This window comes from Martes martes (assembly GCF_963455335.1).
Source record: "Martes martes genome assembly, chromosome: 5".
Taxonomy (NCBI): Eukaryota; Metazoa; Chordata; class Mammalia; order Carnivora; family Mustelidae; genus Martes; species Martes martes.
Genome location: NC_137892.1, coordinates 117,982,525 through 117,995,275, shown reverse-complemented (window position 1 = coordinate 117,995,275; position 12,751 = coordinate 117,982,525). Strand labels below are relative to the sequence as shown.

Genomic DNA, 12,751 nt, shown 5'->3' with positions numbered 1-12,751 from the left:
CAGTCCCCTCCCTCTCTGCTCTAACCACAAAGAACTTCTTTACATCTCCACATGGTAATCTTGCTGTTGGACCTTTGTTTCTGCCACTTGTGCAGTTTGACTATGCCAACTCTATCACACCCTCCTCCCCCCAACCCTACTTCTTCCTTACTTCACTTCCTCCCAGAAGCCATCCCTTCTCCCCAGTTCACAGTATGTTTGTTCCCCTTCCCCAGGTCCCACAGTGCCCTCCACTTCCTCCACGACAGCCCTACCTTGTTCTGTAATAATTTGATTCCCTATTTCCTCCACTAAGCTCTAAGCCCCGTGATAGCAGAGACTGTGTTTTGCTTACCACTGCTCTCCTGGGAACACCCACGACCTAGCCTAACACCTGCCACATGGCTGGCACTCACAATATTTGTTAAATGAAGGAAGAGAAGGAAGGAAAGACAAGAAATTAAGAGCTCCCAGTGAGTAGCCTAGAGCTCAAGCCCAGTACAATAGAAACTCTCATCAGAAAAGCCAATGATTTGGGGTGCCTGGTTGGCTCAGTTGGTAGAGCTTGCAATTCTTGATCTCAGGGTCACGAGTTCAAGCCCCATGTTGGGCACGGAGCTTACTTAAAAAAAAAAAAGAAAAGAAAAAAAAAAGAGCCAGGGATTCCCTGACCTAAAGTCTCCCCTTAGCTGAATCTGAGCAAGACCTACAACCTGCGCCACAGTGCCCAAGGGCCCATTTATTTAGTATTAAGGTGTCAGCTAAAGGTCCGTGTATGGCACTAAGTTCCACACAGAGAAAGAGTAAGCTCATTGTCTTAAAATCAAAGTATTTCCTGGGTGAAGTGTAAATGCAATTTCATTCTCAGGACAGAACCCATCCAGAGGCTCCAGTATTGACCCCCTCTTCCCTTAGATTTTTCTTGGGATACTCATGCTTCATTGCCCAAGCACAAAGGCTGGGGAGTGGAAATATCCTCCAACTTCTAGAGAGTCTAGATGAAGAGCCTAGATGCATCCTGGAAGCTAGGGAGAAAATAGAAGTCTTGAAAGTGGAACTTCCACACTTATCCCAAGTCCAAAATACATCCTCACATCCATCTGCATCCCGCCCACCATGCCCCATTTCTTAAGAGGCTTTCCCCCATCCCTATGTTGGGAAGAAGCCACTTCTGTCTTAGGCTCAGCCCCTCAGTCCATGGCTCCATCCACTAGGTATAGCTCTATCTACTTGACTCAACCTGATTTTCCTTCATTGGAGAGGCCTAGGGGAAAAGCTTCTTCTCATCCCATGTGTGAAAAAAATACAGCCTAACTTAAGAGTGTACCTCAAACATCTTTCCTGTAAGTACCCCACCTACCTCCCTGATCACATGGTTTTACCTGAGGGAAGAAAGCCCTACTCAAAGTCAACAATAAGAGAGACTAAAAAATTGAGCTTCAAGGCACGGAAATCTTTGGGTAGCAAGATGTGGAAGGAAAAATAAAGCCCTTCCCTATTCCCTACATAATACCCTTCTGAATTAAAATGATTTGGCTAGTTGGAATACTGAATTCCTAAGAGATTATTAGCAGTACAGCTTTGGCTCCCCTTGATCCAGACCAAATATTTATATATTAATTTCTCAGTTTGAATTCCTTTCTCATTCTTCCACTCACCTCTCCTCCCTCCCTCATCCAAAGCTTCCCTTCCTTTGGACAAACCTAGAAGGTAAAATGCTAAGTGAAATAAGTCAAACAGAGAAAGACAAATAACGTGTGACTTCACTTTCATGTGGAACCTAAAAGCGAAAAAAAGAAATAGATTCATAGATAACAGGAAACAAACTTGGTTATTGGAGGGAGGGGGGCTTGAAATAGGCGAAGGGGATGAAGAGGTATAAACTTTCAGTTATAAAATAAGTCACGGGGTTGTCATGCACAGCATAGGGAATATAGTCAACGATACTATAATAACTTTGCATGGTGAGAGATAGTAACTAAATTTATCCTGGGGATCATTTCATAATGTATAAAAATATCAGATCATGTACCCCTGAAACTAATAGGCTATTGTACATCAATTATACTTCAATATAAAAGACAAAAAACAGCCTCCCCACCTTGCTCCTGCAAGACAGAGCTCCAAGTGACTGTCCTTAGGGAAGCTTTCTCTATCCCCAACCAGAAAGTCTCTATTCCCACCTGCCTCCTCAGCCCTGTACTTTCAACTCTGTTATTAAATTTGTAATTTGCCTTGAGTTATGCTGCTCGCATGTTTTCCGTCTCACAGAGAGCAAACTGCCAGAGGGCAAGGATGGTGCGTTTGAATGTACTTCCTACAGCACACAGCGTAGGAGTTTACAGCTATGTGCTCAACTAGCGTTTGCTGAAATCAACCTTGGGGAATGGATCCAAGTTAGCTCTGGCTTAGTAGGCAGCAGATCCATCAACTGGTGAATGAATGAACAAAATGTGGTATATCCATACAATGGGACAATATATAACAACAGGAAATGAAGTGCTTATATATGCTATTCAGCATGGACACAACTCACAAACATTACCATAAGTGAAGAAGCCCAGTGACACACACACACACACACACACACACACACACACACACACATATTATATAATCTCTTTTATATGAAATATCCCAAATCGGCAAATCTCGACATTAGTAGGTCAGTGGTTGCCTATTGCTGATGGGTGTGTGGGAGAATGAAGAGTGCCTGCTCATATTAGTTTGTCAGGGTTGCCTACATGACCACAAACTGAATGGTTTAAAAAACAGATTGATTATCTCACAGTTCTGGAGGCTAGACGTCTAAGATCAAGGGGCTGGTGAACCATGCTTCCTCTGAAAGCACCAGGGAAGGATTTGCTCCAGGCCTCTCTCCCAGCTTCTGAGAGTCCTTGGCTTGTGGCAGCATGACCTCAATCTTCACACAGCCTTCTTCCTGTGCACATGTCTGTGGCCAAATCTCCCCCTTTTATAAGGACACCAGCCATGTTGGATTAGGGGCCCACCTTTCTCCAGCATGATTTCATCTTAACTGATTAAATCCACAATGATTCTATTTTCAAATAAGGTCATTCTGAGGTCCTGGGGTTAGGGCTTCAACATACCTGTTCGGGGGATACATTGAACCCATAAAACGGCTAATGGCTTCTTTTTTGGAGTGATACAATGTTCAAAAACTAGAACATGTGGAGTTACACAACTCTATAAAACACTCAATTGTATACTTTGAGTGGATAATCTATCTGGCATATGAGTTATAGATCAATAAAGCTGTTTTTAAAAATGGCAGGAGAGCTGGGTTTAAAGAGTGTCCCCAAGCTCAAAAATCAACTCATTGATCAACCCATTGACGAAAGTGTATGAAAACAAGTTCTCTCCACAAGGCTAGAGGATGTAACTTGGAGAGAAGCCAAAGTAAATGTGCCTTTATCCATGTGTTCCATGTAAAGTCCCCTGATCCAGGGATTGAAACCTAGAAGGTGATCCTCTAGAAGTACCTTCCAAAGAATACAAGGGTGTTCACTTTGACACTGTTTGTTAAAAATGGAGGAGGAGAAGAAGAAGAAGAAGATGATGAAGGAGGAGGAGGAGGAGGAGGAGGAGGGGAGGAAAAGAAATAGCCTGAATGCTCATCAATATGGGGTAATTACATTAATGGTGACATCTTTATTATTACTGAATCTGGAGGGTGGATATATGGGGATTCACTATTTTATTCTACTTCTGTGTGCATTTGATAATTTTTCATTGTAAGAAATTTTCAAAGTTAATTATGGCATACACATACAATGTACCATCAAACAGCTATTAAGAATTGTTGCATAAAAAATCATCTGTAAATTTACAGGGATATGTGTCTATCATGAGCTCTCAGATTCTGCTCTCTGACTGCAAAACGGTACAGCCTTTCGGGGGTAGATGCTGTGGAGTGAGAGGTACAACTGATGCAAATTTAAACCATTTTCAACATATATGCTAAATGACCTTGCAACTCTATCTGTAGGTATCCATCCTACAGAGATGTCTGCAAGTGTTCTCAAAGACAATGTGTCAGCTGATTACTGCAGCATTATTTGTAATAGCAAGAAATTAGAAACCTAACTGTGCATTAATAGGGAAATTAATAAATTTCGATCCATCCATATAGTGGCATCTTATGGCACCATTAAAAAGAATGAGACAGACCTATAAATATGCTAATATGGAAAGATATCAAAGATAAATAATAAAAAAGCCAACTACGGCAGAGCATATAGAGCATAACCTCGTTTATTTTGAAACTCTCTTATGTGTGTAATTTTTTTCCTAGTATTTTATTATCAAACTTTTCACACACTCCAAAAATTTCTGGTGTAAAATTTTTTAAATGATTTGACACCTGTCTGTGCTCTATTTCTAAGTGAAAGAAATACACACATAAAACTGAGGATACAGTATAACCCCATTTGAGTAAATTTACATGGAAACTTACAAAGGGTTAAAAAAAAAGTAACCTACGTAAAATGGCAAGTTCGGGGTAAATGCTCCCACACCGGAAGCCCGTGATCGTTGTTATCTTAAGGTAAACAACCTGATGGCAAAGGGATCCTCAAACTTAAGAAATCAATCCTGACTTCCTCCAAGGGCACTGCTTCCCTTTGCTCTGACCATGGTCCATCTAAGGCCAGCTGACAGCTTCCTCCCATTCATTTCACCCCGTGCTCCTGCTGCAGGGCCGCCAGGAGAAATAAGCTCGAGACAAAAGAAAGCCATGGACATCCTTCCTGGCTACACAGGCGGCCCTGGCTGTGGGTCCCTGGAAGGAGAGAGAGCCGGAACCAGCGAACACATCCTGGTCTCCTTATCGCACAGTTCAGGGCCTTGCCAAGGGAGTAGATGGGCACTGAGTCCACAGGCACAGAAAAGACGTACAGTTTGGCTGGCCGGAGAGCCTTACAAAGCTGTGTTCGTGAGATACAGTGAGGTCAAACTGGCCGTAGCTGGAGAGCAGGAGTGACTTTCCTCTCTCAGGCCATGGGTTTTAAGGTCAACCCTTCCAAATTACATTTGGAAACCAACTCAGGGGAATTCCCTCTTACTTCATTCTTAACTGTTTTTCCGACCCTGCAACATACAAATAATAGCGACTATTTATTGCACTTTCATGGTGCACCAGGCACTGTGCACATCCTTTAGCAGCATTGCGTTATCGAATTCACACAATATCCAGCGAGGTGGCCACTATTACTAGACCCACCGAGTGGATGAGGAAACAGATTCACAGAGGTGAAGCGACTTGCCAAAGTTTACATTGCCAGTGGATGCAAGGAGCCAGGCTCTGAGTGCATACTACCCAGAGGACACTACTATCCCACACTGAAGTCCGGATACTAATCAGGGCCTAGGACAGTTAGAAAGAAAGGGAAGCGGGAGGGTAGGATGGGGAAGTGATGGCAGCTCTAACAAGACAGAGCCTACTAAGCAAGAATAAGGCATCTGAAGGCATCTGCCTGTTCACAGCCCCAGCTAAGAGCCTGGACTTCAGAGTCAAACAGATCTAGCTTCACATCCTGGCTCTCCCCTTCCCATGCAGGGGCCCCTGAGCAAGTCACACTGCTCCATAACTCAAGGTCCTCATCCTCTACATAAGGCTGATACAAGTACCTCCGCCTCAGAGTTGTGGTGAGGATTCACTTAGATGAACCATCTATGGACCTCAGAACAGTTCCTGCTACATAGGCAACTTCTACATGGTAATAGCTACGATTACCATAATTGTTGACATCGTTATTAATATGTGACCATCATCCTCAGCCAGAAACTACCTGAAGGCAGATGGAGTATCCGAGAACATGACCGGAACTTAGGAAATGCTGATGAGTGATAACCACACATGCTATTTCTCAATATGTTTTTCTCTCGTCACCTCATACTTGAAGATATAGCCACAGGGGCCACATGCAATGCTATGCATCACCAAGACATTTCAGAAAATACTTGTTTTTGCTTTTGCATTAATAAAAGTTAACATGTATTGAAACCTGCTTGTTATGTGCTGGGCATTGTACCGAGCACATCCTGAGACATTACCACTAAACCTCATGAGGTGTACTTGTTTTCTGTGGCTGCTGTCTATTAACATAAACTTAGTGGCTTTAAACAACAGGAAATCCTGGTTCTGGCAGCCAGAAAAATGACAATAGTCCTACCCAAATCACCATGTCAGCAAGACTGCATGCCCTCTGGGAGGTGTCATTCCTTGCCTCAGCAGGCTCCCAGTGGCTGCCTGCATTCCCTGGCTTGTAGCCACATCAGTCCAGTCTCTGCCTCAATGGTCGCACTGCCTCCTCCTGTCTACGATCAAGTATCCCTCTGCTCCCTCTTACAAATATAACTGTGATTTCACCGAAGACCCATGTAGATAATTCAGGGTAATCTCTTCTCAAGATCTTTAACTTAATCACACTCACAAAGACTGCTTTTTGTCATATAAGGTAACCTATTCTCCCATCCCAGTGATTAGAATGTGAATATCTTGGGGAGGGCGGCCTTTTCCAACTTAGCCCACTCTGCAATGAAGGTATTAATATCTAATTTCTATGCATGTGGTAGAAGATAGTAAGAGACGGGTAGATCTGAGTTTGACTCCTGGCTCTGGCTGACATTGGGTAAATTACTTAAACTCCTTCCATTTGAGTGTCCTCGTTTATAAAATGTGAATAATAATAACACCTCTTCGAAGGGTTGCCATGAGGATTACCTAGAACAGTACTGACGGGCCTCTGCAGTGACTGGCTCTCAGTACATGCTCACTAAGGAGTGAGTATTATTATGAATACAGATGAAGAAATATTCACAAGGCAGGTGACTGCCAAAGGACACCTACCCAGGAAGTGTCAGTGCCTGGAACTAAATCTGGGTCTCTCTGGCACCAAAGCCTGAACCTGTTCTACCCTATGGATTATGGAATTTCGGGCTTACATGCTCCTGGCCTTCAGAGTCAACACATTTGGGTTATTTCAATTCTAGACCCTCCCTCATACTCTCGTCTGGCAAACGTATGGCCACGTCCCTTCAGAGCAGCACTCTCAATTACCGAAACTGAATTTTTGCAATGGCCCCTAAGACAGCAATAGCATGTCTCCAGTGATTTGGAAATAATAAAGACCTGCTTATGAGAGAATTCGGCTTGCAAAAAGATCATCTTCGATTGGCTGGCAGTCCATATGGTCTTCAACTCCAGGGGTTCTGGCAACACGGGGAGTGCAGATGAAATCAATCTCAGCCTACAAAGCTACAATTGGAAACTACATCTCAAACAGGACCACGAGGTGTCTCTGGGGCAAGGTGCCTAGCGTAGTGCTTGGAATTTGTATTCACTTACGCATTCCCTGCCTCAGAGTCAACACAGCAGGGTTAACTCAGTTCCCCATGCTTGAGAAAACGTTTGAAGTAAATTTCAGGCACTCAGAGGCAGCTCTCATCAAATTCTGGTGTCCCCACCCATCCACTCAACCATTTCCTCGGCACCAGGTTCCCTGGGTTACATGATCTCCACTGCAGGGAATGGGGAGCCCAGCTGCGTGCCGAGTTTGGAAAAACATTTTGAATGCTTTAGATCTGCCAAATACTCAGTTAAGGAATGATATCCTCTAATTTCTTAAGCCATGTGTATTTTAAGTGAAATGTAATCCATATGTCTGTTGACTCATTTCAATGAGACTCGGTGAAGCATGGTTTACCAAGAGCATTGGGATAGCGTCTAAGCCTTTCTTAAGCTTCTCTTTGATCCAGGAAATTGAATTTTGCCAACAACAAATGAAGCTCCTGACAAGAGAGGGTCAAACAGAGCAGTCCTTTATCCTAGATAAAGATAAGATGTTAAAGCCTACTCCCACCTCAAGAGGAAGCTGGGGAGGTGGATGCAGCAGAGAGCGCCATGGCCTGCGTGCATTTGGGATTTTACTCTGGATCAGCTACGTATTTCCACCAGGCTTCCTTGCAAGAGAAGTGGGACACTGAGAGGTGGTAACTAATCCAGCCTGTGTCTTGCTGAAAACTCCTTTTCTGCCTGATCTTCTCTCCTTCTCCAATCCTCCAGTATTATACAACTCAAATAGAATTGGGGGGGGAAAGGAGAAAATGAGGGCTCTAGATCACTCCATTAGCAGTGAATGAATGTTGATTTTCCAAGTTGTCTCTTGACTTCTAGGACAACAAAAGCAGTCTGCTTCACAGTGAATCTCTGAGGGACTAATGAGAAATTAGAGAGATGAGGAGAGATAAACGTCAGAAGTAATGGTGGACACTACAATCACTGAGCCTCTAAAGGCCCCAATTCTGCCTCGACAGTTACTGTTCTCCATGAGGTCTGGAGGTAGACATACACACACAAAAAAACAAATGTCCATTCTTATTAGCTAGACTCGTGCAAACAGGATCTCCCTTTCGCTAGCGGGGCTGGAGCACAGTGAGTGGAACGGGACCAAAAGATATCTCTCTCTTTCCCAAGCCAAAATCTGAATCTTATCATCATTTGGACTCGAGGAAGGACAGTATACCAAGGAAATTGAGAGTTCCAGAATGTGCTCAAGAGACCAGCAAAGAAAAGTGCATGGCCAAAGGTCCTCTGGGCAGAGTGCCCACTAGTTGAGCTGCTCACGTGCATTTGAAGGTGACCTTGTAACCTAGTGATCCTGCCCTTGAGTAATGCAGTCCAATGAGCATCCTGCAAGCTGATTCAACAGTTCAGTGGGCCCTCCTTGGAAAAAAAGTACATAAAGGAGAAAGGAGAGAGCCAGAGCCTACATTTCCTGGAGGTGTTCATCTCCCTAGATGCTTATAGCTAAGGAAGATTCCATTTCACTCCAGCAAACAAATTTTTGTTCAGTACAGCTTCTGGGTTGATGAGGCAGTCCTCAGGGCATGGGGGAAATTATAAGCAGAAACAATATTTGTGGCTTGTGGAAATAGCAGCCTATAATTTCTTCCCTGTCATTTCCTTTCTTGTGTTTATGTTGCCTAAGCGGTGAATCCTGAGCTAGGAGTTCATCCTCAACCTCAAGGCCCATGGTTTTGCGGCATTCGCCTTTATCCCAGTGCCCTAGTTTCAAGGATGTCTCTAAACTGAATGTCTCTAAACTAAATGAAAAGCAAACTCCCTGAGGTCAGGAGTTCTGTTCCATTATTCTACTGAGACCATGTCCTTTAAATAGGTATGTAAGAAAAATCTCTTAGAGCCCAACCGGGACAAAATCCCCATTTTACAGATGAAGAACATTGAGATCCAGGAGAGCCAGCTGGCATGTTGATCATCATCATCTGTCTCTGAGTTCAGTCCTCACTCCACAAACCACACTGCCTCAATCACAAGTAAGGCTCTCCTAATAACAGCTCTGCACCAACCTTTGCAAATTATGTGTATGCGTGTTGAGTGAAGCAACATAATACATACTTTTATTAGAGTAGAATACTACCTTCAGATGAACCGTTGAGTCTAAAAAAACAAGTATGGAACAAGATACATAGTATAATTTCGTTTCTCCTCCTCCCTCCCCGACAAAAATAGCTGCCAGTTATGGGATTGTGTTTACGAGTATCTGTGTGCATGTTCTCACACACGCAGACAAGGTCCAGGGTATCCCCACCAAACTGCTAACAATGGATTTTTCTTGAGGGTGGGAGACTTTCACTCTTTTACTTACCATATTTTGGTATTGCTACATGTTTTACGACAAGCATGTATTACTTTACGACAAGCATGTATTACTTCCGCAGTTAAAAAATCATGAGCAAGAAATAAAAGTAGCTGTCATTTATTGAGTAGGACTAGAAGCCAGGCAGCGTGCTGGCTTTCCACACACCATCTCATTTCATCCCCCCATGGCTCATGGCACGGACTATCTTTATATCCCAGATAGGGAAACTGAGACTTAAAGATCATACACAGCTAGTAAGTTGCAGAGCTAGAGTCTGAACCTAGGACTGTCAGACATGAAAGCCATATTAAGATTAGCCCTAGAACGCCACTCCTTTTCGTCTGCCCTCAATAAAGCGTGTGTGTCTCCCATGCGGACGCCATCCACTTATCCTGAGTTGCTTCACAGAAAGAAAAGGCTGCTGGTCGTCATGTTATCGAATTAAGACAATGTGGGGTGTCTGCTTCCTGAGCTGAGGGCCCGTTTGCTATGTGCCTGCTCTCCTGGCCCACCCCCCCGCTCCTCCGTCCTCACCATTCTTGGCAATCTCTTCAAGTGCGAATTCCATTAAAGGCCTGCTCACTGCTATTTTGGGCCACACATTAGCACGCCGGCTCTGACTTGATGGGAGAAGGCCAGACACCTCGGGATGATGAAAAATAAATTAGAAATGTCCTCTCCCTTCCCTCACAAGTCCCAGAAGCAGTTGCCCACAGCCGTTGCCTTGAGAGGCCTGAGAATCCAATATATGGGGAAAGGCATGGGGTGGGGTGGGGGTTGGTGAGCTGCGGAGAAAGGGAACCTTCATAACCTATCAGGGGCTTTGAACCTGTCTGTTGCCTCTCCTTGGAATTGTCATCTCTTAGTCTTCCACATGCTCACTTCCTCACCTCTTTCAGGTCTTGACTCCAATACCAATTCACCACCAAGGCCTTTCCTGACCACTGTGTTGAAAAGGCCCTCCCTCCTGACCTGTCCCCCCACCCCCACTGTGGTCTTGGGGCATCGCACAGTTCCCTTCGTTCTTTTGTTTACTGTTCCTGCCACTAGAGTACAAGCTCCACAAGGGCAGAACTGTTCTGCTTACAGCCAGGTCCCCAGTAGGGACTCGGGGCCAGCAATGCTATAGATGCGTAGTGGACGAATAACAATGAATGAATCTGTTGAGGAAATTCAGAACCAGAGCTTGAGAAGTCACCTGGCACAGGGCCTAGCTTCCCCTCAAGTATCATGGGATTACAAAAACTTTAACGCAGCACGTTGAAAAAAATCAGAAAAGCCTCGCTCCCCGACCCCTCCCCACCCCTGAGCTGTTTTGACTCTGGACTCACAAGCACCATGAATGAACAGGCTTGGGGAAATAAACACACTAGGAAGTCGTGTGCAGTTAGAGTTCCGCTTGCTAACACATGTTCAAAAACAAAAAGCCCAATTTAGACAAAAATAGCAGGAAGCCGTCCCCCAGGGATACCTGGTGAGGTCATACTGCTTGGCTCGGCTGCTTCCATTTTTGTCAAGTCTCCTGCCTTCTGCCGGCTCAAGGAGGCCAGGAATCCTATCCAGCTCCCCGCTGCTCGCTGGGAAACCAAAGGGCTGCGTGGAGCAGCAGACAGTAGAGCTACAGGAGGGCTCTGCTCCAGAAGCTGTCAGTGTGGGACCGTAAAACTCAGCACCCTGCTGCTCACTCACCAGGCTCTCTCTTGAGCACACTGCCTCATTCACAAACACCCTATATAGGCGGTAGCTTACTACCCTCGTTTTATAGATGAGGACACTAAGCTGACATGCATCTTAGCAAGTCGATCCAGGTTACACAGCTAGGAACTAAACTGGTGTTTTTTCCAGACCCAAGCCAAGAACACAAATGATCCTAGTCTCACCTCTCTCACTTACTTGCTGTGCAACCTTAGACAAGTGCCTGCCTATCTCTCTCTGATTCAAAGTTTCTACGACTATCATACAAATGGCCAACAGCATAAGACCGTCACGCCCGGTGTTTTCTAAGACATCTTCTTCCTCAACTTTCCTGTGGCCTCTTGCACAGGTTCCAAAATGAAGAATGAGGGAAGAATGAGTCCCTGGATCCCATTTGCCCACGACATCCCCCCCATCCCTTGGACCGTCCAGAGGAAGCTGAAGGGTCAAGGGGTCCACTTGAGGCCAAATAGGTCATATTAGCTGCGGGTGGCAAGAGGGACATTCAGCCTGGAGCTAAAGGGCTGGAGTCGCAAGAAACGAAAGCAGGCTCCCGAGAAATCGACAAGAAGAGACAAGAAGAGGTCCTCCCCTGCAGGACCAGGGGAAGACAACACAAGGAGAAATCCCAGGCAGGCAGAGTCGACACCTTCTGGGGACATAGCCAGCCAATTCTGTTCCACGCAAATGGGACAAAAGGAAGCCATTCTTGGGGTGGTTTCACTGTTAGGAGGAAAGCAGCAAAAATGATGGAGATGCCCACCTTTCCAGCCTCCTGGAGGCCACCATATTCTGGAGGCAGAGGAAAGATGTGGATGAAGCCAATTCCTGTACATGCTGCTTAAGGCATGCTTTTACCACACTACCAACACTACTCACCCTCCTTTGCAAGTATCCCAAAGCCCAAATTTGGAATAATTTATGTTCTTGCCTCCCATCCGAGCTTAGCAGCCATTCCCATCCTTCTGGATACGGGAAGGTCCCTATCCATCCCTTTCTTGGCAGTGATGTGTCTGATTACTCATCTGCTTCCAGGGGACTCCAGAGGCTGCCAAGAGGAGGCAGGCAGTTCTCTGAGCCATGCAGTCTTATCTGGGAGGTCTGCGGGGCAGAACTAGTTAGTGGGAAAATACCAGAGTCCTCAGCATCCCCCAGCCAAGGAAGGAGAGTGCTCGGGTGGCCAGGCAGATTGGGAATGGCCGCCGAGCAGCCATGCATTATGTCTACTCACCTGCTCGATAACATGGATCAAGATACAACTGCGCTCGATAGCAAATCAATGTGGAAATATTTCTGAGCCAGGCAGCCACCCGAGATGAATGAGGTTAGGAAGATGGAGGAATCAGCCTGACGAAGCCAGGAGACTGCTGACCGGCTCTTAGTGGCAGAAGCTC

The 12,751-nt window shown here is 45.2% G+C and overlaps 1 protein-coding gene across 1 annotated transcript in view; it reads right to left on the bottom strand.

Moving 5' to 3' along the window:
- The window catches only part of ADAM19 (ADAM metallopeptidase domain 19), a 79,968-nt gene that overhangs the window by 59,446 nt on the left and 7,771 nt on the right, over positions 1–12,751 (bottom strand). The gene's annotated exons all lie outside the window — the stretch shown is intronic.